At 34.7% G+C, this 25,454-nt stretch overlaps 1 protein-coding gene across 9 annotated transcripts in view; it reads right to left on the bottom strand.

Moving 5' to 3' along the window:
• The window catches only part of SYT1 (synaptotagmin 1), a 662,757-nt gene that overhangs the window by 131,881 nt on the left and 505,422 nt on the right, over nucleotides 1-25,454 (bottom strand). The gene's annotated exons all lie outside the window — the stretch shown is intronic.

Raw genomic sequence — 25,454 nt, 5'->3', positions numbered from 1 at the left:
AATAGCTAATGTTTATTTAGCACTTACTATATTTTAGGCATAGTGCTAAGTACCTTACAATTCTTATCTCATTTGATCCTCACAAAAACTCTTAGAGGGAAGTATTGTTATCCCAATTTTACAGTTTAGGAAACTGAGACAGGTTAACTAGATTTGACCTAATTTCAGGTCCTGTGTTCTATCTGCTTCAGATGGATTTGTCAGATTTCTCATACTTATAATTAGCCCATTTATCTTCTTCACGAAACAGAATTAATATGTTCTAATGGAATAAGGGATTATTTGTTATAGTGATGAGGGTTGAGGTCCCTTTAAGATTCCTTTCTAATTGCCCAACCCATGGCTGACCTTGATTCACAAATCCTGGTCAAAGGCACCCTTTGAATATCCAGGCCCAGCCCCACCATCAGCTCAGCTTCCCCCAGCCCTCACCTGATCTGAGCTAACTGAAAAGCCCGCCAAGAACTTGGGGGTACTGCCCATCTTCTTCTAGGTATAAAAGAAACGAGCTGGAGCACTCTCTTGGCAGGAGCCCTCCCAGCCAACACATGGTATCCTTCCAGCCATGTAAGGGTTCCTGCCTGCCCAGCAGCCACTTCTGGCCCTGGTGTCTTTCTAACTGAACTTTACTTCCAAATTCCTACAATAAATCTTTTATTTATCAATCTAGGTTTTCAGGCCTGTACATTCATTTACAGGAGACACCGTGCCTCATGGAATTATCTTACTATCTATGCGGCCGAGAAATGGGATTCCCCCTTTCCTTTCTCTCATTACTAGTATTTTTGGAAGGATATTTGGACATATGATTTCAGTTGTTGGGGTTGTGGGATTTAATTATTTTCCATGAATGAGAATTTGTCTCAACTCAGAATTTTCAAAAGATTTCTTGAGACATTGACAAATTAAAAGTGACTTGTCCATTATCATCCAGATACAATTTATCAGGCATAGTACTTTAATTTTGACACTATTGTCAGCCTTCTATTCACTGAATCTCTCAGCCTCTATCCTAATACTGTTAATACTTTCCTGCCAAAGATGCTCCAAGTGCAAATTCTTTTTTTTTTTTTTTTTTTTTTTGTCTAGCACAGTGATCTGGTGTTCTCATTCATTTTTCTTAAAGGTTATAGCACTAATTAGTGTATCTCTCATGTAGGTTTAAAAGCAGCTCATATTGTAGCATGGTTACCAGTGAAAGTCCAGATCATTTCTAAATATATGTGGAATTTAATTTGTAAAGATTTCACAAATTGTTCATTTTGCAGAAACAATTTGGATCCCATCTGGTTTGCCTAGGGGGAAGTTCACTGGTGTTCATTGTTAAGGAAATCAGCGTATTGTCAAGAAATACAAAGGTCCCTGAAACAGGAATGTGAATGCCAGTGGATACTATGATGCATCTATCTGCAAATGAGTATGATGTGAATTGGAATGATAGCCATTCTCATTATACAAAGTCTGAACACAGGTACACTTAATGCCTTGTTTGGCTCATTTTCACGGAATCATCTTGACAGCTAGAGTGACCCTGTTGAGATGTCTGGGGGTTTTTTTGCTCTACAAAGTATATTACATTTTTTATGAGACATGACTACCAGAAAATTCCCCTTTCCTTTTTCCCCTTTTCATTCCCCTAAAGCTTATTATACTCAATTGCAATTCAATGCATTTTCAACTACTACACTGATGAAACATTTACTGTCTTACCCTTTTTGTGATGGTTTGGGTTTCTTCAGTAAAATCCTGTTCAAATAAGGAGGTTTCTGGATAAAGCAATGGAGAAACTTACAGGGCCACTAATTACTTATTATTCTGATTCAGAGATGCCCATAATTGTGCCCTGACATTAGGATATGTCAAGAGAAGCAAAGCGGATAGAGCATTGGACTTGAAGTTAGACTTCATATTTATTGATTAAAATCCTATCTCAGATACTTATAGATGGGTTGAGTGACCTAGACATTTCATTTCTCTGTGCCTCAGTTTCTCCATTTGTAAAATGATAAGATTGTATCAAAGGCCTCAGAAATCCTTTCCAGCTCAAAAATCCCCAAATTGATCCTATAACTTTGTGTAAGTCACCTTTTCTTTGTAATTTTCGTTATTTATTATTTTATTATTGCTGTGAACTTAACAAACACTAAATAAAATGGACATTTTCATATACATAGGAGAAAATCTCCTTCAACTCTGCCTCAACAGTCTTTTTCCTTTAAATGAATTTAAGTTTTGACTTCTTGAGGGGGGAATGAAGAGGAAACCCCAAAACTCCAAAAAATCCTTAAAGGAGAAAACCTCCTTCTACTCTGTCTCAGGGAGGGGACTCCACCCCAAGCACAAACAGTTTCATCTTTGTTATCTGGTGGGAACAGCTCAGTCCTGAAACCCATTGAATTCAATTCAAATTCTAACCCTGCCTGAAACCCAGCCAGGAGCCAATATGGGACTGTACCCACAGGACCTTTTAGCTAAATCTCTCATTATAAAAGAGCCAAGCTGGAGTCCTCTCTTTGCAGAGGGTCTAAACATGCCATCAGCATGCATGCCTGGTACCAAAGACTCTCTGCCCACTGGAATCCAATTTCCGGTGCCCTTTTATCTCTACCTTTACCTTTTACTAACTAGACTTTAACTTTACTTCCAAACCCCACAATAAACCTCTTTTATCAGTCTAGATTTTCGGGTCTGTAAATTCCTTTACAGGGCACTCTGTGCCGCCACTAGATCTCATCTAATTCCGTATCCTTACGCCAAATCCAAAAGGGTTGCAGGGGAGCTCTATTTCACTCCCTGTACCCCGAACCTGCCACTAAACCTCAATTAAAACCTAAATTTCATTTAGGTACCCCAATTCTAGACCTCATCACTGACTCCAGAGTGTTCAATCCACTGTGCCACCTAGCTGCCTCCTTTTAAAGTTTATAATAAGTTAAATCTGTGATTTGCAAACCTATGATTCTTTCTGGGTGCCTTAATAATCACTTGATGGTTCTGGGCCTCAATTTCTCCATTTGTAAAGAGGAAATGATGCTGGCATACTTATCTCACAGGGCTGTGGTGAAGATAAAGTAAAATAATGTGAGTTCTTTTTTTAAACTTTAAAGCACTATATAAATAGAAGCTATTATTATTATCCACTTTTCACTTTTGAATATCTAAAGAGTAATATGTGATACTGATTAATTTAAAAGCTTTTGCTAAAAGTAAGGAACTAGAATGAAAGAGGAAGCTCATACATCTGGGAAAAAGTTGAACAACTTATGGCATATGCAAACAATGAAATATTGAAATGACTAATAGGAAGAATCCAAGGAGAGTGCTCAGCAGTGACCAACTGGGACTCTAGAGGATTTGATTGTGAACTTCCTCCTGCCTGTAGGCAAAAAACTGAAGATAATAGGTAGGAATGAGGCATATCTTTTCCAGCTTGGTCAGCATTTTGATTTGTTTTACTTCACTATATATATATATATATATATATATATATATATATATGTGTGTGTGTGTGTGTGTGTGTACATATAGATATGTATGTGTATAATATATATATGTGTACATATATATATATATATAATATATATGTGTTTATATATTATTAGGATTCTTACAAGATGCTAAGTCACTGGAATGAATAGAGATAATAATTATCTAATTCAGTATGATTGATCTGATCCTACAAGGAGATGTCATGGGTCATAACTTGAAACAAGGTACTTAAGTAATTTTAGTTCAAACCTTTAAAGGAGTTCACACATTAGGCTTCACACCTTTAGAGAGAATATAAAAGGACAAGCTCACTGGGGGGAAGATTCAGAGTCAGGATTCAGTCAAGGAGAGGACTTCCCCGGGAGAACTTCAGGGGACTTGGGGAGATTCACAACTAGGATTGACTTCTGGGAGATTCACAAGGCAGAAACCCAACAAGGCCCATGCTCTGGGAGGAAGATTCAAGATTCATTTCCCATTTCCACCGTTGTGGCTGACTGGAGACATTTGGACAAAAGCTCTTGGGAACCAAGGAGAGAGGAAGGCCTCCAGAAAACTAGCTGAGCCCCAAGTGAAGGAGATAAGATTTGGAAAGAGACAGTAAAGGACTTTAACTGGCTGGATTTGGGATGATTGAACTGAACTGAAACTAAGACTGCCTCCAGAAGCTCCCCAAGAGATCGGCTCTCAGAGAACGATTATAATTAAGAGAAAAGAACATCACAACATATGTATATATATATATATATCTTTTTTTGCATGCACAATGAAAAAAGGGTTGATTATATAGAAATGAGAGAGGAATTGACACATGAGAATAATGCTAAATAAGAGCATCAATAAAAGACTTTTAAAAAGTAAAGCCAATGTCTGCACTCAAATTGTGGGCCAATAAAAAGCATAAAATTATGCTTTTCCTATTTATTAATACCGCATCTTAAAGCTATCCAAATCCATTTGAAAAGAATAGCTATTCTCATTTGAGTGCCATTAAAAGAACACAGGAAAGAATAAAAAGCCAGAAATCACTCTCATTTTCAAAGCTCCAAAAATACACACCAATTCAAGAAATATGGATAGAAATAAATTTCACAGCCACCATCTTGGTCTAGTATCTTGACTTTTTGTCTGACCTGCTGATATAGCTTCTTCATTGATCTCAATGCCTTTCCCCTCTCTAACCTTCACGAAGTTACCAAACTGATTTTCTTTTCTTTTTTTTTTTTTTAATTATTATAGCTTTTTATTTACAAAACATATGCATGGGTAATTTTCAACATTGACCCTTGCAAAACCTGTTCCAACTTTTCCCCTCCTTTTCCCCACCCTCTCCCCTAGATGGCAGGTAGTCATGTTAAATATGTTCAAGTATATGTTAAATATGATATATGTATACACATTTATACAGTTGTCTTGCTGCACAAGAAAAATCAGATTTAGAAATAAGGTAAAATAATCTGAGAAGGAAAACAAGAATGCAAGTAGACAATAACAGAAAGAGTGGAAATCCTATATTGTGGGCCTTACTCATTTCTCATAGTTCTATTGCTGGGTGTTATGTAACAACAAAAAAAAAATGTCCATTTTTTTGCCTTTTTTCAGTAATATTTTAATTTTCTTAATAGATGTAAAGATAGCTTTCAACATACATTTTTGTAAAATTTTGTGTACTAAAATTTTCTTCTTCCCTCCCTTATCTCCCAAGACAGCAAGCAATCTGATATATTTAAATATGTGCAATTCTTTAAAAAATATTTCCATATTATAAATGTCCATTTTAGGGGGCAGCTAGGTGGCGCAGTGGATAGAGCACCAGCCCTGAATTCAGGAGGACCCGAGTTCAAATCTGATCTCAGACACTTAACACTTCCTAGCTGTGTGACCCTGGGCAAGTCACTTAACCCAGCCTCAGAAAAAGAAACCCCCCCCCCCCAAAAAAATGTCCAATTTACTTTCTGTGGTTCTTTCTATCTTTTTCCCATTCACTATCGCATACTGGCATCTTATATTTTCCACGGCCTTCCCCCTGTCCCCACTTTACCTCATGTATTCTTTGGTAGAGTAGCTCTGGCTTCTTTGCTGTTTCTTGACTAAGACACTCCTTGGCTCAGCTCTGGGCTCTCCCTCCTCATTTTACTTGTTAGCTTCCCTTGCTTTATTTTAATACCTTTTCTCTGTTGATCATTTCCTATTAGGAACATAATTGGCTTATTCATAATTATAGGGTTGTTGTTTCTCCTGTGAGATCATGAGTTCTTAAATCAAGGACTGGGCTTTGCCTTTCTCTGTATCCTTAGCACCCTGTGTGGCACATAGAAGCTGCTTAAAAATGCCTTTTAAACTGACTGACATCTAAATATTAAAGTTGGAAATGAGAATTAGATAGGACGAGGAATTACAGCACAAACATAAACAGAACTGCTTCTACAGAATGGTAATCACCAAGGGAAGATGAGGCCAGTGCATTAATTAACACTAGGATATAAATAGTGGAGACTGGTGAGATTCAAGGTGAAGTAGAATTCAAGATGACTGTCGGTATTGAAGACACTACCAAGTCATTGGGTAAGTTTGTGGCACAAGGGTGTATCAAGGTGAAGGAGAGGGTCAATGATTGATCTTGGTAGTTGACAAATGGGGAAGGATTAATTGAAAAAAAAATGAGATTCTTGAAGAGGTAGTTTTTTTCCCCCCATTAAATTAGATTAACATAGGGGCAGCTAGGTGGCGCAGTGGATAGAGCACCAGCCTTGAATTCAGGAGGATCCGAGTTCAAATTTGATCTCAGACACTTAACACTTCCTAGCCATGTGACCCTGGGCAAGTCACTTAACCCCAGCCACAGGGGGGGGGGGGGATTAGATTAACATAGTGGACAGTGTTAAGTTTTGAGTCAGGAAAATCTGGATTCTAATTCTTTCTACTTCTACTTATTTGACTGTGGGTAAGTCTTTTTCTTAAAGGCTCAGGTTTTAAAATCTATACAATGGGATAATAGTATCATGTAGCTTATGGGGTTTTCATAAGGATCAAATAAGATATTGAAAAGACAGTACTTTACAAATATTAAAATGCCATTACTTTTATTACATAAAAACAATTCCCCATTATTGATTGGTGGTTAATATGAATAGTCTATAAAAGTTGGTTAAGATTTATTTAAATTAATGCAAAGTGCAATGGACATAATCAGGAAACAACAACAGAAATATTGTAATATGATCAACTGTGAAAAACTTAACAACACTTAACATTATAAAGATAATTCCAAAGGACTCATAATGAAAAAAGCTTAACTCCAGGGAAAAAGAGTTGATGAATTTTGAATGCAAATTGGAGCATACTTTTTGTGTTTTACTTTTCTTGCTTTTTTTTTAATAACACAACTAATGTGGAAATATATTTTGGTTTACTATAAACATATATAGATATATGTTTATATATCTATGTGTACATATAATCTCCCATATCTTGCCTTCTTCCCATATGAGAGAGGTAATGAAGGAAAGAAAAGGATCTGGAATTGAAAATTAAAATTAAAAATTTTTCTAGAAGTCTTTAAAAATGAAAAACATCTTTTTAATTTTTTAAATAATAGTTAAGGTATATAAGTACTTAAAAGAAAGAGAATTAGAAGTGAGGCAAGGTCACAGGGGACTTCTTCCTCAGAGTCTTTAAAAATGAAATATGCCTTTTTTTAAGCCGGCTTCAGCTGTCTTCATGGCCTTTGAAACAAACTGTTCTCATCTGCCTATTCTGCCAAGTGTGGGGGAGGCCTTCATATTCTTGGGGTCAACATTACCTTAACTCATGATGGATGGAGACCTAATGGTAACCCTCAACCTGGTCTGCCAAGATGATTTTACTAGGATATGGCTGCTAAGCATACTACAGTTTCTTGAAGCAATGGGGGAGAGATGTTAAGGGTCTCTGGTGTGAGGGCTTGCTAAGCCTTTTTTCAGAGCTGCTCATCCAACCAACTGGTAACCCAAATCATTATTAGAAGTGTAATACTGTGAGAATGTCAGAGAAATAAGTCCTGAATTAGGAAGGAAAAAAATGGAAGATACAGTTTCCCTGGTGTAAACTGCTTCCCAGCCTCAATCTTCTTCAGTCTGCTGCTTATGCCATTATGAATTCTCAGTAGGACAGATTAAAGTATGCTCATGCTTTCCTGCATGCACTTCCAGGATAGAGCAATCATGGGTAACAATTCCTAAATGGCCTTTTCAAGGTCTTTCCATAAAAATGTTCAGTTCATTTAGGTAAGAGAGTTTCTCAGAGGAGCAGAACAATATCCAAATACAGGCTTCCACATTTCTTTCTTTCTTTTTTTTTTTTTCCACATCCTGGAGTTGAGTGAAACATATCGACTGAGAGTATTCAGTATACACTGCCCCTCTATCAATAAAGAGATTACAATCTGCTCATCTTTACCCCTTTGAGATTTGAGAAGGTCAAATGAGATCATATTTATGAGAGTAAAAGCTCTTCAGCAGAAAGAAGATAAATATATCTAGGGATGTAATTATTCTTAGTTATCAGCAATGAATTAGGACAAAATACCAACAGTTCTAAAATTACCATTTAAACTCGATTGTCTAGACACAAGTTCAACTACATCAAATCTCTAACTTATCTTCCAGAGGCAAAGTGTTTAGAGGCTTTAGAGGAGGAAATCTATAAGAGGAAGAGGTGATTCTGAGAATGAACTTATTTTGGATGGGTGACTTTCAAGGTGAGAAAAGGATAAATGTCAGGAAGGATTGGTTGGGGAAGACATTTCAAATATATATTTTACAATGCAAACCTCAGGGTTACATTTATGTCCTATTGAAAATAGTTGTTTGATGCTTTAATTTTAAAAAACGAGTAAAAAAATCAATGGAAACAGTTTGAAGGTCATTCCCTGAATAGTTTAGGCTATAGAAATAGTATTACTGAATTGTAGTGCCTAAAGCAACAAAATGATTCAGTTCATATAAAACAAACAAAATAAATCTTCAAGCCAAGATTTTGTTGACCAAAAGGAATTGCAAATTGACACTCTATATAGGAAAGCTTCAGAACTTCCAAATTCAATCCCTTTGGTATAGTGCATTTTATCTGTATGCACTGGTTGTCACAGAGATCCCAGCCAACAATCCCAGGCAGTTCTGTGTCAGCAAAGAAAGCAGGGAAGTGAGTGGTGTGTGGAAGATAGAATGTAAGCTACTTGAAGTCAGGAGCACTCAGAACAGGGCCTAATCCACAGTGGGAACTTAATAAATTCTTGTGTATTGAATGATTGCACAGTTACAGGCTCAGCCATCACTGACACTATGTAAGCAAAGAAAAATTGGAATGAGTTGTAACTATTCGATCAGTTGTAAGTCAATAGGGAAGTAGGGCTTCAAAATAAATTGTCCTAAGCTATAACCAATCAATCAATCAATCAGGAAACATTTATTAAATATCGACTACTAAGCTGGTACTTTGCTATACACTAAGAATATAAAAGCAAAAATGAAATACCTCCGGTCTTCGGGGAACTTATATTCTACTTTTAAAAATAAGAAAGTATAGCACATCTTGAGAAATGTTTTCAAAAAGAGGACTTCAAAGTAGAGGAGAAGGAGAAGGAATAGGTTAGATGGTTGATTGAAGGAAGAGAGTATGAGAAAATGATATCTCTAGCATAATCATTTGCTGAAAAATGCTCTGATGAATACTTGGTCATCTTTAATGGTATCACTTGCTAAAGCAAATAATTTGACAAAGTTTTTTTTTAAACCAAGGGGAGGATACTCATCTCCTTTTTTCTCCCCTAGCGCCATCCTTTCTCTTCTCACGTATTGATGGAGATACTGATTTCAGCACTTTAAATGTAAGCAGCTGGCATCAAATGTTTAGAAATGAAGGATTTTGCCTTTTGATTGAGGCATCTATATTTTAGAATTAAGGTGGAACAAGAACATAATGGATTGTTCATTTCCTGACTCAGAGAATTGAGTTTTCAAAAGTGGTAGCTTAGCATACAGAAACAATATGTATGTCAGGCTTGAAGTGCTCATATCTGTACCATGAGGACTAGGATATGAACTCCTTTCACACTCTTATGAATTCCATTTAATGAAAACTTTTACAAGTGATGCCACTTTGTCTTGTGCTCTTCAATAAATAGCTCATATGGGTAAAACAGAGATAATCAGGATGGAGTAGAAAAAATGAGCACAGGTTAGGTTTTTTGGGTTCCATATCTGATCTTTTTTTTTTTTTTGGAGGCTGGGGTTAAGTGACTTGCCCAAGGTCACTCAGCTAGGAAGTGTTAAGTGTCTGAGACCAGATTTGAACTCAGGTCCTCCTGAATTCAAGGCTGGTGCTCTATCTACTGCGCCACCTAGCTGCCCCCCCATATCTGCTCTTAAGCAAATGGATGGATTGGGGCAAGATGGAGAAGGTCTTAGCAGCTAGACATTTGGTCCCATAGTCAAGAAGACCTAGCTGGATACAAATTTTGTTTTGATCACATTCCAACAGTGATCCTCAGCAAGTTATTTAACCCTTCAACTGTCTAAAATTGTGAATTGTCAAACAGGTACTTAAATGTTTTGGTAGAGGAAGTTTCCTTACAGAAAATCCCCCCCCCCCTGGATAAAATTACAGATCTGGACCAAAAGAAAATCATCTGGAACAAATCAATTTACTTCTTTTGGATCTTCATTTGTTCCACTAAGCAAGAAATGTGTACAGGATGACCCTAGAGATTTTTTCAATCTCTGAATAATCTATGATTTTTAAATCAAAATTAAAGCAAAGGGAATATATATTTATACAGTATCTTCAAATTGCCAGGCACTGTGCTATTATTTTACAAATATTATCTTACTTGATAGGACTTAACCCTGAGTGTGAGATTATTCAAGGAGTGTGATTCAAAGTCTTATTTGCTTAGAGGAAAACTGTTGGTGTTGCTACAATAAAGTAAGCAAGCAAACCAACAAAACTCAAACCAAAATGTTATTATGACTCATTTTTTATATGTCAGTGAATTCATTACCAGATACATATGGTACTTTTTTTGATTTAAAGTTTTAATTGTAAATAGTGCTTTCCCTGTATGTTGTATCAATGGAATAAAGTTAAGGATTAAGACATCCTGGATGGACCTTCCCACTCTGATCCTGCCCCAAGAATTAAGTAAAGAATCAAAGAACAATAGGTTGTGATTTGTATAGATGGAGAGAGTACCCCTATCATGTTGTCATGGAAGTGCTGAAATGTCTTGCACATACTAGATGTTCAGTATGCTCATCTATTGGAAAAGGGAAAAAAAATAAGATAGGCTGGTATTGGGTCTTTCACAATAAGGAGAGAAAACTTTACTTATAATTTATGTTTAGGAAAGAACTAGAATTTGAATTCAAAAGGAGTCATCGACAGAAGGAAAAGGTAGGATCTAGTGAGATACAAAGAGAACTGAACCTGGAATGCTGAACTTGGAGAGTTCTAAATCTGAGTTCTAATCCTGATTCTCTTGCTTACTGCCTTGACCATTGGGACTACTGCATTTATCATCTCTTTCTTTAATCCTCAGCGTCATCTTTAAAAAGGAGTGGGAGATCTTAGAAAGGTCCTAACCAACTATGATTCTATGACTAACTGATATTGGCTGAGTTTTCCTGTTAGAGTCATGGAATTGAGGTAAAACCAAACATCACCCCTTCCCTGTTTGGAGTGTCCATATTAACTGGGAAATCTGCATTTGAACTATAATTTGATTTGTGACTATATATTTTTTAAAATATTCATGCTCCAGGAGAATCTACTTTCGCCAATCATTTTGGCTATGTGAACAGTGAGTCATCCTTGGCTATTATCTTTCTGTATTCAACATCTTTCTTTTAACTGTTTTAACTCCTATTTGTCTTTGAGAAGGCAAACCCTGCAGTAATGTATGAAATAAACATCCCCATTATGGATTGAAAATGTCACTTTATGGTCATCATTTTAAAAGCTATTACCAATCAGCTGTCTCTTAGAGACAGGAAAAAAAAATCTGTCTGAAGGCACTTGGAATCAGAGATTTGAAAAAAAGACATGTTTTCATTTCCAAACAGGGGGCCAAGATGTCAAACATCTTGAGTTTTTTTCCCCTGAAAATGAAATATCTCTTCTAACTTAAAAAAAAAAAAAGAAAAAGAGGAAATGAACTAAAACCCAAAGCCATAAGTTTGCTGTAATGACACCCTCTCTCTCAGCCTTGCCTTACAAATGCTTGCAGCTGGTGGCTCTGCTCTGATGATTGCATCTCATTCAGCACTATTTTCTTGGCTTCTTCTCAATGCCTGCCTGGTTATATTTCTAAATGTCACTCACGTTTATGCAGGCCGGTGCACAAAACAAAATTAATTTAACTCAGAATGGCACATTAATATTATTACTTTTGACAGCATGGAAAACTTATTAACTCTCGCTTGTCATGGGGCTGTTCCCTGCGCAAACAGCCCACATCCAATGTTGGTAGGAAATGTAATGTGGTCTCAGGATGTCATGGATTTCCAGAGAGTTAAAAAAATCAAGGAGTAGAGAAAGGACTTTGATAATCATGGTAGGATTCTATGTCTATGGAGGCAACTAGGTGGTGCAGTGGCTTCAGTGTTGGCCTGGGAAGTTGGCCAGGAAAATGAGTTCAAATTCTGATCACTTAAACTCTTTCAGCTTTAGCTTCCCCATCTGTAAAATGCGGATAATAATAGCAACTACCTCACAGGGTTATTGTGATTTGAATAAGAATACTATATAATTATGCAATCTTACTCTAAAGATTCTACTTTGAAGGAAATAATGAAATCTTCAACAATGCTTTCCTAATAAGTGATGGAAAAGATGTATTTTCTTTGAGCTCTGAAAAATTTCCTTCAGATTAAAAAGTGTCTATGAGAAGGCTGCTTTATCTTTAAAGAAACTGTGGAGTTCCTTTATGGATCCTAAACTTTTTCCTGACTGAAGATTCATCTTTCTAACACTCAATATTCTTTTGTTGGATCATATGGCTGAGTCATGGTACATTTCATATAATCTCTGCTAAAACTGAGTATCACTCAGAAGGCAGTAAAGAGACTCATGGGAAGTATGTCACACTTTACATATATCAAATTATTAAAAAGAGGGGCAAGCTAGATGGCACACCGGCCCTGAAGTCAGGAGGATCTGAGTTCAAATCTGGATTTACACACTTAAAACTTCCTAGTTGTGTGACCCTGGGCAAATTACTTAATCCCAATTGCCTCAGCAAAAAAAAAAAAAAAATGGAGTAAAAGAGGTCACCAAGATATGTAAGTTTGAAAAAGAAATTGGACTGGTCACAGAGTGAAAGTGATGCATGAAACATACATAATTTCTGTGTTCCACTGATTTTGTCCTCAAAATGTTAAGAGAAAATGAGGAATAATAATCATCATAGTAAAAATAGCTATTATTTACATAGCACCTTAAAGTTTGTAGAATCTTTGCAAATATCATATAATTTAATTCTGGGAAATATTATTATTATTCCCATTTTGTAGAGAAGGAAATTGAGTCAGACAAAGATTGATTTACACAAGATCATACAGCTAGTATCTGAGGTTATATTTGAATTACAGTTTTCCTGATTTGAAGTTGAAAATTCTATTTTATTGTATAACCTAATTGCCAGGAAACTCCCTCCATCTTCTTCCCTATCCTTGGGGATAAACTATGGACAAAAGTCACAGAGGATAAGCCACAATTAATGGACCATATTTTAAATCTTTAGAAAATCCATCTCAAGAAGAACACAAATCCATTTGAAAATTTGAGTATATATAATAAGAATTTGGAGATCAGAATGAAAGAGATTGGTAAGATATTTTCAGGGCATATCTAGAGTCAGACTAAGTCTGATTTTAGCAGCTGGACAGTAAGTTGCCCAATAAAATAAAAGGAAGAAATTTCATCTTGATTTTTTGAGGAATACTCATCAAATTTCAGGGGAATGTTGATGTACAAAGTCAAATATAACCAACAGTTGGTCACTTACAGTGAATGATCAGAAGTTGGCTCTCTTAAATTACAGGCAAGATAGAGGATAAGGGTTCTGTAATTTCTTTGTGAAATGAGAGAAAATAATACTTATTTTCCCACTTCAATGTTTCAATCACCAAAAGCACATAATGACTTTTTGTTTTTTCCTTCTACAATAAAATCTTCTCCTGCCTTGGAGAGTATATAACATCCTACTGAGCAGCCCCAGTTTCACAAAGTGATACAGTTAAAACAGGAAAGTTTATACCACAATGAATTGAAAATCTGTTAAGTAAACCAAATAGTCAAATCTTGACAGTCAGAAGTTGGCCCTAGCTCTTCAAAAAATAAATGGATATATTTTTTTCCTCCTTTTCTAGGATAAAAAACATATTTTAGAAGACCTCAACTATTTCTGCAAAATTGCCAGAGGTATCATTTGCGTGTGTGTGTGTGTTGTGTGTGTGTGTGTAGTACATACTTGCCATATGTTTAATTTTAATTAATATTTTTATCTTCTCAGAATTTAGAACTAGAAAGAGCTTTAGAAATCATCTAGACTGACTTCTTGATTTTGCAAATGAGACTCAGGCAACAAAGTGTAAGTTACCTGCCAAGGCCACAATAGGTCATTACTAAAAGGAATGAATCCAGATTTTCTAATGGACTCAAAAAAACCCTAGAGCTCTCTGGAAACTGATTTCTTATGGGCAAGCATCAACGTAACTGGTATTTTGCCCCTGGGAACTGAAATTTAGATAACAATGAAAGAATGAATGAAAGAACATCCTATGTTCAAAGGATCCAACTCCAACACTAAGGGCTGGTGACACAAATAGAAAAGTGAAATAGCCACTACCCAAGAGAAGTTCATATTCCAAGAAGATTCAATAGAAGATCACATACCTAGAGATCAAGATGATAGAGAGGCAGAGTGATGGCACCATCCAATAGGCTAGAGCACTTAAGTTTACTTAAGCTTACTAACCCAAGCTTACTGAGTTTTTATTAACAAGAATAATTAGTTAATACAGGGAGCATGTGAGGCTTGAGATAGAAGGTCATTTTGTCTAGCTATGTGTTGGACTGGGTGGCCATGTTCAAGTATAACATTCTGGGACGCTGAAATTCTACCTGTCCTCTCTGTTCTCTTCAGTCTTTTTGATATGGGAATGGCAGTAGTAGTTTGTGAGTGCTATTGGCCATATGTAAAATTTCTTCACTGGGTGAAACCAAACTGTTGTAAATAGCATTACTTGTGGAATTCACCATGTTTCGTACAGAAAGATTTCTGAGTGAACAAGGTACCTGAGGGGAAAGGGTGACATGACTTTGTTTTGCTTACCTTCACCTAATATACTTCTGAGAGTTGGTGACATATAAAAAGTTTCCCTAGAACGTTAGCCCATGGGCTGAACATAAAGAAACAGACCCTAGTTTAATCATAACCCTCAATATTTAATCCCTGAAGCCCACAGCTTCCAAAATTTATTTCCTGTATTTTTCACTGGCAAAAAATAATTACTTTTTAAGAGGAAAGGAAATTTAGGCACCTTTATCAGTGCTTGTGAAAAAACCTACAGCATGTCCTACAATGATAGATACTGCAGAAATGCAGAGATGGATAAGATTAAAAAAGAAAAAAAGATTAGCTATGTTTGTTTGGGATTAGTCTCACTCGGAATCTTTTTTAAAAAAATTGTTTTCTTTTTAAAATGCCTTATTTGGTAAAAAAAAAAAAATAGGCTTGCAGTTTTAAGAATTTAAATAGTCCATCTAACCTTAAGGTTAGACCACATATAACACATTCCCCCAATCTTATTTTTAAAAAGTTTTCTGAGATTCACTGGCCCATTTTAGACATGGATGTCAATATTTAATGACATCCGTTGCCAAGAAATTCTTCTTTATATTTAATTTAAGTCCTTCAGATCACATTTGTATGACACTTTTTTGGGGGTTCTCTGTGAAACAAAGAGAAAGGAAAAATGTGGAAGTATTTCAGGGATTCCCTGCTGCCTTGCAGGTTAGGGAGGGAGAGAAAGAGAAAGAGAGAAAGAGAAATGTTCATATAGAATCTCAGAGCAGGAAGGGACCCCAGAGAACCCCATTCTAGCTCATGTATGAATAGAGCATTCTGCTTTATGATTTACCCAACAAAAAAAATCATCCTTCATCACTTGAGGACCCAAATGAAGGAGAATCCACTTCTTCAGAGACTATCCATTTTATATTTTGCTTGCATTTGTTTTTTGAAATTTTTATTTTAAATGTAAGCCAAAATGTATCTTTGTAACTTTGCAAAATTTCTCTTCCATATGAAAACTTTTCAAATATTAGAAGGATACCATGTTCCTCTGAAGTCTCTTCTTTAGTCTCTTCTTTCAAATGATCTTTATATTATAAGATCTTAAGGCCCTTTATTGTCCTAGTTATCCTCCTTTTGAATTCTCCCACCTTATCAACTTCCTTCTCAAAACATGGTGCCTAGAACTGAATGCAATAATCCAAATGTGGTTTAACCATGGAAGAATTCCTTGAAACTCTAATTTGGGCAGTCTAATAACTCTTTTAATGTCTAAACTCTCTATTGGTATTACACTGTTGATTCACATTCAAATTTACCACTAAAATTTGGAGATCTTTTTTCTAAAAGGTGTCTAAGTAGTCAGGAATAACCCATCTTGTACATATAAAACAGCTTGCTTGTTTGAACCAAGAATAATATTTTATATTTATTTTCACCAAATTTATTTTTAATTCAATTTCATCTTACTTATGTGGTAATAGATGCTTCAAGGAAGTTAAGTGATTACCAAGCAGGAGTCTTGTTTTGACTCTTGGAAAGAAAGCCATGAATCTTGTACTTTTGGGTTTCAAACAAAAACAAGATTTAGTAAACCTAAAAAACACTTGTTGATATTTCCTGAGCTTAAGGTTCAGTAGTTATCCTAGATAATGGTGTTTTGAAGCTTGGACTAATTCAGTTACCAGCAAGAGCTAAATAGAGCACTTGAACCTCTCAACTGCATATTGACCTGGAATCCATATCTCTATTTTTCAGCTTTTCCATTAAGACCACTGAGATGACACTGGCATTGTTTCTGGAACTTCCCTGGAGATCTCCTTTACATCTCATATCATCTGGTTGGCACTTCCTTATAAATGACTGGAAAACTGGGACTGAAATTTTGGCTTCATCACTGTGGACTCTGCCACTTGGGTCCTGACAATTAAAGAGCTCACAAGTAATTCACAAGACTAGAAGGATGTATTTTAATCATTGAAAAGCATTTCCAGATTTGAAAAGAGTGCTTTTGTGTAGCTAGACTATGTTTTCACAGAATTTAGTAGATGTAATTAATTTTGGTGACAAATCAACTGGGTCACATGTGATGCTTCTAAATCCATTGATAGCCTAGTGGGAAAAAAATGACTTTATATAATATATTCCTCTCCCCACAATACCACTGACTCCCCTTTCTCTTGGGTTATATTATTATAGTTATTATGTGAGGCTATTATTCTGAAGTTATTAGGTGAGGAATGTATTATTTTGTCAAGGTTTTTTATTTTATTCAATGCCTGTCAGCATTTTTTCTCAAAATTCTTTCACTTCATCTTTGTTAAGTTTCATTCAATTTTACAATGGATGTAATTTATGTGTTTTCTGAATCTCATTTTTTCTTTTCTTTTATAGCTTTTTAAGTGTTTGCTATATTCAAGGGATGACAATAGATGAATTTGAAATAAGATGTTCCAAATTACTTGTAAGCAAAATAACAGGCAATTTTTTTTAATGGTTGATAGCTGAACTTGAGGTCAGGAAAATCTGAGTGTGAATCCCAACTTGGACACTTGCCAGCTATGTGATCTTGAATAGATCATTTAAATTCTCTAAGCGTTAATTTTTTTATCTGTAAAATGGAGCTACCTACCACAAGACTGTTGTGAAACTCATCTAATATCAATAAATGCTTTAAAAATATTAAATATCTATAAAAGTATCTGTTAGCATTTGAAAAGAACTGTAGGCCTATTTTCCATTAAAAAACAGTTACATGCTTTTTAAAGTTTCTCAGTATGAGCCCATAATGTTCTTGTCAGCTATTATTGTTATAATACCACACGTCAGAAGGAAAGATTTCTCAATTCTTGGTGCCTCAGGGCCTAGGGATTGTAATTCTCTTTTAAAGCAAGCATAAAAGACCAGCTATTTTTTTTTTTTTTTTGACACAGGTACTTATTTACAGTGGAAAGGATGCTGGATTTGCAATCAAAGGGACATTTCTTTGAAACCCAACTCTATCAATGGCAATTAATGTGACTTTGATCTGATCATTAAATATGTTCTTGTTTCCCTCATCAGAAAAATGAGGGGAATGACCTGGATGACCTCTGAGATCCCTTTCCCATTCAAAATTCATGATCATTCTGTTATCTTTATGCTTTCAAGATAAGTATATTTAGACCAACCATTTGATGTCTGCGGCCTCATTTTCCTTACTCTAAAAAGAGGGGGTAACCTCTGAAGTCTCTTCTAGCTTTAAATACATGATATCAAGAGCCTTTTATATTATATTTGAAATTCCCAAGGACATAACAATTTATAAAGATTATATAATCTAAGTGTTAGCAATTAGGAAAGGAAAAAAAAGAAAAAGTGCTGAAGTCAAGTACACATTGTTTTGGTTGAAAAGGAAGTGTATGCCCACGAGAAGATTTTGTTACTTAGAGAAAACTGGTCAGGGGGGAAAAGGGGTAAAATGGAATTTTATACTTAAAGGGCCAGGATGTCAGCATTGGTAAAGAAAAAAGAATTCTAAGTTCTTCTCTCTATATATTTCTCCATATTTTGCCTCTAGACCTATTCCCATTTCCCATTTCAGGGCTAGGAGTAATGACTGGCCAATTGGCATTCAAAAATGATCAATAAGATCTCAAGCATTATCTTCTTAGGAGAAATCAGAGATGATATACCAAGTTCTGCTCACAGAATCCCAGGGTACCAAGTATAGTAGATGTAGAGCATCTCTGAGATCTGAGAGAAGATTGTTCATGAAGCTTGATCTTACAGGTCATTCTATGAATGCATTCCCCAGTGACTTCTACTCTTCCCCCAATAAATATTTATCTCAGACTCAAATAGAATTTCAACAACAGCAGCTCTGGGCCAAGTTAATTTCATTACGATGCATTTATGTCTTCCCATCTATCTGTAATCCCAATTCCATCTGCAGTAAGCTTTGGGCTAAGCACAATTTCCTTTTCCCCAATGTGAGAAAAGAAAGTGATTCACTATCAAAATTGTATTCTTATCTATATATATGAAGATTCTTACCAAATCTGTTTATAATACAGAATAAAATAGCATGCATTTATGACTGTGAAATGAGATCAGCATCCTAATTTATAATTTCTGTTAATTATGATCCTGGAAGAAAGGGGGCCATTTTCTCTTGCTTTGATGTTCCATATCCAGTGAATTAAGGGATCCCTGCTCTTTGGTAACTCACATATATGATTTGACACAAGGGATCTTTGTGAGAAATCTCCCTTATTCCAGTGACACAGATTATCATGTTTCTATGATCTTATGGATATAAATCTCAGGAATTTGCCTGAGGCATGCAGGAGTGCTTCATTTTTGTCTTTATTTTCTTGAAATGCCGTATGCTGAGTAGGTGCTGAGTAAAATCTTGTTGGATTGGAATTCAAGGGACCTGGCTAGGTTTACATGGCTAATACATAGCAGAAAATATAGTAGATATCCAGGTCTTACAGATTTTAATCATAACACCCTATTTACTCACTGCATTGCCTCTTTAGGATACTATTTAATGCTTTAAACTTATTAATTTCTAATTATTAATTAACAAATAATACATCATATAATATATATATTATTTATTAATAAATTTTCAAATCATTATTAAATGCTTTAAAATTGTATTTTTGTTGTTGTTTAGTCATTTTAATTTTGTCTGACACTTCATGGTGTCATTTGGAATTTTCTTGGTAAAAATACCAGTGGTTTCCTATTTCCTTCTCCAGCTCATTTTACAGATGAGGAAACGGAAAGAAAAAAGGTTAAGTGACTTGTCCAGGATATACAACTACTAAGTAAATGAGGTCAAATTTGAACTCAGGAACTCTTGACTCCAGGGGCAGTGTTCTATCCAATGTGCCACCTAACCGTTGGCATGAGCAAGAATATTTTGAATTGCTGGATTTCTGCTTTGGGGCATAACCTGAGAAAGGCTGTCAGTTGATTCTTATAGTTCTATACATATAAAACCCAGAGCCTTAGAGACACACAAAGGATGCACAAAGATGTATACACCTCTGAGGAAGAGATAGCAAGAAAGTTTTCTTGATAGTATAAAAGACTGAAATATGATATGGACAAGAAGGAAGTAGTTGGTTAATTCACAAACCTAATAGATGCTGGGTAAAATCATAGTGTTTATCTGTAGTGCTTCTAACTCCTACTTTTTATAACCTTTTCCTCATATAGTTCCATCAATGTTCCAGTAGTGAATGCTTTCATGACTTTCCATATGCCTGATTTTTCTTAAATGATCTTGCTTTCAGATTCATAGTAAGGAATAAATGAGTGGTGGCAATTTAAAGAATTATCCCTACTAAATAGCTTGAAGTTGGAAGGATGAAAATAGAGAAACTGGGCAGGGGATAGATAATAGCTGTATTCAAATATTTTGAGGGGCTGGTGTGTGGAAGAAGGATTATATTTGTTCTATTTGGCTCCATAAGGGGAAAATATGGAACAATGGGTAGAAGCTGTAAAAAGGTCATTTTAGATTTGATGACAGAAAAATCTGCCTAACACTTAGAGCTGGCCAAATTTAGAACAGGTTTCCTAGAGAGGTGATATGTTCCCTATCTTGGAAGACTTTGAGCATAAGCAGGATGACCATTTGTATGCTATAGTTGGAAGTCCTATCTCATGTGAGTTAGAACTAATACAAAAATATGCTTGATTCTTTTGGGGGAATTCTGGAATCTGGATAAGATTATAGAAACCTACCACATTCTGAATGAAGGTTGATGCAGTAAAAGAAAGACTAAATCAGAGACCTCAAAAACAAGTTTGTGGAAAATTGATCCAAAGGTTTATTTTTTTTTCTTTTCAAAATTTAAAGTAAAAAAGACTATGAAAAGCAAAAGACTGGAAGGCAATGATTTTGCTTTTCAAAAAAATAATAAGAACCAGGATTTGATAACTGAAAAGAAGTGAGGAATGGATTGGCATTCAGCAATTATAATTGGTTTCATAAGATGCTGAACTTCATATGGAGCTCTAAAATGATGTGGTAATCCATGAATGTGACATATGACATGCTTTACAGAAAAAAAACCATCATGTTTTTTAACAGATTTGAAATTTGCTGCTCCCCCCAATCCTAAGGAATTCAACATTCTCGTTTTCCCCAGAAGAATGAAGCAAGGACATTATTGCCCTCTGAACTTGACTGTGTCAAGTATGTCATCATAAATAATTAGGGATCAATGCAGACTGTGTAAGGAAAGAGTAAAAACAGTACAGAGAATCAACACATACTACAAAAATGTCATTCCTATCCATCTAGCAAGAAATAGCTTAGTGACCTTATTTCTCCATCAGAAACTCATTCTCTTTTAGAGATGAACAGATAATAAATTCCCATACTTTATATATAGATCTGAAAAACCCTTTAGAGACTATTTCTTAAATGCCTCTATAGGTCACAGGACAGGCATTGGAGACAGAAAAGCAAAAAGAAAACCTTTGAGAAGCTTACATTCAATAGGCACACAGACAAAATATAAATAAAATAATTTCTACTCTAGCACTTTGGTTTAGTGTTCTATATAGAAGGGTGTTTAGTGATTGTTTATTGTTGCTCAATTCAAAATCTAGGCTATGTGGTCACTATCTCCTGAGCAGATTACTTGGGAATGCTTTGAAGGATCAACAATCAAATTGGTAAGTTGTTGGGGTAGTCTACTTTGATCGGATGTCTTCAGTCTTATTCATTTTTATAAATTCTTAGGCTAGAATGGCTGATACACTTTAGTCTCTAGGCATCTAGATATATGTAGCATTTCTATTACTTACGTTGGTTTTATAGGAATGTTTCAGGTCCCTTAGCCTTTGTTTTATAAAGTATAGCAAATTGCAGGGATGTCCATCATTTGGGAAATGATGGAACAAGTTGTGGTGTACAATGCATGTACACATATGTATGTAGATATATATATATATATATATATATATATACATGATCATGCATATATGCATATGTAATTTTGCTCACTGGTATTTGTGTATAAAATATATGAACATGTGCACTTGCAACTCTTATGTGTAATGATACAACACAATATACGCTCCTGTACACACATGCCACACATGTGCATATACTGCAATACATGTGCATGCACATACCTGCATGTTTATATGTGTGCTATATCTGTGTATGTGTACATACATATATATGGTGTGCTATAAGAAATGATGAGTTTAATGATATTAGGAAAACATGGAAAGACTTACATGAAATTATGAAAAAAATGAGCAGAACCAAGAGAATAGTGTATACATTAACAGTAATATTGTTTTAAGAATGACTTTGAGTGAATAAGTCATTTCAACTATTATAAATACCCAAATCAACTCTAAGTGACATATAAAGAAAGATGCTATCTGCATCCAGAGAAAGAACTGATAAATAGAAGTATATAGAATAATTATATATATATATATATATATATATATGTATATATATATATTATACATAAATACACAATTTACTTATTTATGTTTAATGATAGCCATTTCTGGGGGAAGAGAAAAAAAGAAATTTTATTAAATGTAAATTATATATTTAAAAACAAGTCATATATAATAAATTTGCAGCTTCATGTTCAATCATCTGTTTTTATTATGCTATGTTATGGAATTGCTTGTTTGTTCCACATTTGTTCCATAAATGAAATACAAAACAAAAACAAAACAAAAAGTACATGAACCTTTCCTACCTACATTTTACTAGCTGTTTTCTTATAGCATTCAAAATTATAGCACACCATAAAATAATTACAGCTACCTCCAATACTGATTTTCAATACTGTTTATAAAGCAATGTCTATACTAGCCAAAAAAAAAAAAAAAAAGAAAAAAAAAAAAAAGAAAGCAGACATTATCCTAAAATTAAGCAGTTTATTTGGTGGTGCTGACACAGCCATTGTCCTGATACTATTTTCAGATAAGTCCTTAATGTAAACAAAATGACAAGATGAGGCAGCACAGAAAGTCAATGATCTTAAGAAGTGCCCTTCTCTTCTCAAACTGCAAGTTAAAACATGTACATTGATTTACTCTCCTGCTGGCATTTCAAAGTCTGCTTTCTGCATCCACTATTTATGATTTAAGTTGTCTAAAAATACTCTATCCTGTTTTAAAATGACAACAAAACAAAACAATTTACATTCCACTGATTGTATCTTATTTTTATTCATTAGCTGAACTTCTGTCTGAATTATCATGAATGTTTTTTCTCTGACATTGTATATGTCACCTTTTGAAAGAAACAATGAATATTCATATGTACACACATATAATATCTATACATACACATAAGATGCCGGTTACATAAATTAATATTTATTATTTCATTATAATTTATATCATAATATATTTATCATCATTAATTAATTTATATCAATTAATATTTATCAAGTACCTACTATGCTAAGTACTATGCTAAGCAGTAATAAAAGGAAAAGCAAAAGACAGCCCTTGACTTAAGGAGACTCATATCCGACAGGATGCATACACACAATGAATGTACCTAGCATATAACACACATATATGCATGTGCAACAAACACACACGAATGCATAGAAACATAACCACAAGGCAGCAATATACAACACATACATGTCTGCATGTACATGTGTACAGACTTGTAATCATGCATACATACATGCATGATGCATTTACACACAGCACATGTGTATAAGATATATGCACACATGCATTTGCAACTCTCATGTGTAAGACACATAATGCATACATTTGTATACATATGTATATATATGTATATACACACTCACATATCTGTGTGTGTATATATATTTATATATACATGTCTGAATGTGTATGTGTCAACATATACACATATGCCTACATATATATGTATTTATATGCACATATTCTGTTTGTCTTTCAAGAAGTATTATTGTTTATGCTATCTCAAGGCATATTAAAAAACACTAAAATATATATTGACACTAGAATCAGAGACAAAGCCAGGAAAGCAATTTGTCAGCCTATTGAATAGCAATAAAATTTGAGCCTGGAGCAATTAATTAGCTTTCTGTAAACACTGACTTATGACCATAGTCTACAGGCTTCTAGCAAAGAAATTTTGATGGATCCTTTTGATGGAATTGGCCAGAATTATATATAATACTTTTTTCTTCTCTTAGAATCTCACCCCATGCACACAGCTAAGTTTCCTTGATCCATTTGAAATTTACTCCTGAATGTTAGCCAATTATGTTTCACTTGAAAAGAAAAATGATAATTTAGGTATTTTAATGTTTAATCATGTCAGTCATGACCCAATTTTTTTTTTTCTTTTTTGGCAAAGATACTGGAGTAGTTTGCCATTTCATTCTCCAGTTCATTTTACAGATGAGAAAACTGAGGCAAACAGCATTGGATGATTTGCTGAAAGTTTCACAGACAGTAAGTGTCTGAGGCTGTATTTGAACTCAGGAAGATGAGTCTTTTTGACTCCACGCCCAGCACTCTGTGCACTATGATGTCACCTAGCTGCCCAGAATGTATAGTAGAAGTGGAATATTATTCTTAAAAGGGTGCTACCTCATTAATTTTGTAAAATTGGATAAAGATGATATTACTATAGGTTACCACTAGTAAAAATGTCATTTTTATATAGTGCTTTAAGATTGACAAAGCCTTTTAAAAGATATTATTTCATATTATCCTCACAACATCCTTGAGGGGTGGGTAGGAGCTATTACGATTCTCATTTTACAGATGACTGAAAATAAAGAAGTATGTGACTTGCCCAGGGTTTACACAGCTAATAAACATCTCAGAGGCTATGGAAACAGGTCTTTTTGACTCAAGCATTTTATAAACTGTGTTATCTTACTGCTTATGGAAACTGAGTCTAGGTATATAATGATACCTTCAATACTGTTGTTCATAGGATAATAGATTATGGTTTAGAAGAGATCTTAAAAGGCATTTAGTCCAACTTCTATTTACTGATGGGGAAATTGAGGACAGAAATGTTTATATGACTTCCCCAAGGTGTCATGCATATTTAGTGACATGCATAATTGGTATTCTGCCCCATAGTAATTAGCAGTACTATAAATTATTCATAGGCAAATGATCATATTGATGTGGCCAAACTTTAAAAAAAATTTTTTTCTTATTGCTTTATTCTTTTTCTGTTATAGCTTTCTGTTTCATCTTTATGACATAACTATATATATAATATATACATATATATTCATATATCTTTTTAAAAAAATCAACAGTAGCAGCAGTAACAGTAACAACAACATCAGGAGCACCACCATCACCAAAATTAATTTCCTGAGAAATCTTGTTTACTTTTCTCATTGATAAAATCAAGAAATTTGTTATTTCATTGTTGAAAGGCAATCTCATATCTGAGTCATTGCAGTATCCTGCTGGTGGGTCTGCCTGCCTCAAATCACTCCTTTCTGCAATCCCCCAGTTAGGTACAAAAATGATTTTCCTAAAGCAAAAGTCCACTCATAATACTACTCTATTCAATTAACTCCAATGGTTTCCATTGTCTCCAGGAGCAAATATAGAATGCAAATACAAAAAAAAAACTTCTACCTTTTTTGTTGTCTTCTTATAGTTT

This window comes from Sminthopsis crassicaudata, chromosome 5, assembly GCF_048593235.1.
Source record: "Sminthopsis crassicaudata isolate SCR6 chromosome 5, ASM4859323v1, whole genome shotgun sequence".
NCBI lineage: Eukaryota > Metazoa > Chordata > Mammalia > Dasyuromorphia > Dasyuridae > Sminthopsis > Sminthopsis crassicaudata.
The sequence above is the reverse complement of the archived record's forward strand: the minus strand, read 5'-3'. Positions and strand labels throughout refer to the sequence as shown.